At 35.6% G+C, this 1,254-nt stretch overlaps 1 non-coding gene across 1 annotated transcript; it reads right to left on the bottom strand.

The window, feature by feature from the left end:
- Positions 1-429: 429 nt before the first annotated feature.
- LOC143407640 (small nucleolar RNA SNORD88) lies at positions 430-521 on the bottom strand. Its single transcript, XR_013092390.1, has one exon. It is a non-coding gene; the product is annotated as a small nucleolar RNA SNORD88 (small nucleolar RNA).
- Positions 522-1,254: the final 733 nt, after the last annotated feature.

Genomic DNA, 1,254 nt, shown 5'->3' with positions numbered 1-1,254 from the left:
TAAGGTTACCTATGACCATAAAGTTGTAAAATATAATTGGAATTTTTACTTACTTTTTATTTCATTTCTCAGTCACATCTGATACAATTGGTAATTTCTTCTTTCATGAAATATTTTTTCCAACTGGATTTCAAAAGTCTCCTCTCACTTGGTTGTCCATTCTTTCTTGGTCCTTTGACCTATTTTCTTTTCACCTCTCCAATCTCTAAGTTCAACTTTACCAATTATTGCTAATTAGCTTTTCAATTTGATTATATCAATTTATACCTCTATCCAAGTTTTTCTTGCTCTACATCCTTGACAATTTATATTGTCCTTTTTTTAAAAAAAAATTGCCAATATGAAGGGTATGAACTTTTTCTCATTGTTCTAATTTGTGTTTCTGTGATTACAAATTTTTTATTATTTTTATTATTATTATTTTAACCGGGGTCCCTCAGACCCCCAGTTGTCAAAGGTCCTAGGGACACTATGTCCTCAGGGATGATCAGAGAGTCCAGAGCTAGACATCATGGGAATAAATGCTGGATTCTTGGAGGCTCGTTTGTCAGAGCTCTTCTTTATCTAAACGTATTCTCTAGGAGATCTCACCCATGCACATGTGTCTTAATACTCTTCATAATTTGACAGAGTCTTAGGCAGGAAGTTTGACTCTGGGGGGTGTCAACAAATCAGTTCTGGCCACTTGCCACAAAAACCAAACAGAAAAAGTCATCATGAAAAGCAGGAAAGGAATGTCAAACAATGTGGCCATATTGGGAAGAAGAATGAGATGAACCATCTCATCCCTGTTTGAGGGGATACTGATATGAGCTTCTGGATTATACAGACAAGAGGAACTCAGAAATATGTATTGTTGAGTAGTCTTGGTTAAATTGCATTCTGGTTGATCGTTATCTTAGAATGGTCAAGCCGAGCCTTGTCAATAAAAAGTTGTGTACATCACAATTTGGGTGTTAGTTTCAATTCATCACAATATGTTTATCAACCAGACCTATTGTTCCTGGAATTCAAGGTAACTCAGAACAAAGGAGACAAATGTAAAATCGAGGCAGAGATGGCAAGATTTTTACCCTTCTGTTAGTTACTCATTGGATATTTGCAGACTCAAGCAAAGCTTCTAAGTCCTTGAATGCACATACTTCTTAATCTCATATGCACCCCCTTGCCTTAACAGTTCTACCAATTACTAGGTGAATATATCAACTGTCAATTTGACATTACCTCATGCATATCTAACAGACAACTCAAAAT

The sequence above is a fragment of the Callospermophilus lateralis genome, chromosome 9 (assembly GCF_048772815.1).
Source record: "Callospermophilus lateralis isolate mCalLat2 chromosome 9, mCalLat2.hap1, whole genome shotgun sequence".
Taxonomy (NCBI): Eukaryota; Metazoa; Chordata; class Mammalia; order Rodentia; family Sciuridae; genus Callospermophilus; species Callospermophilus lateralis.
This window is presented reverse-complemented; position numbering and strand designations above follow the sequence as displayed.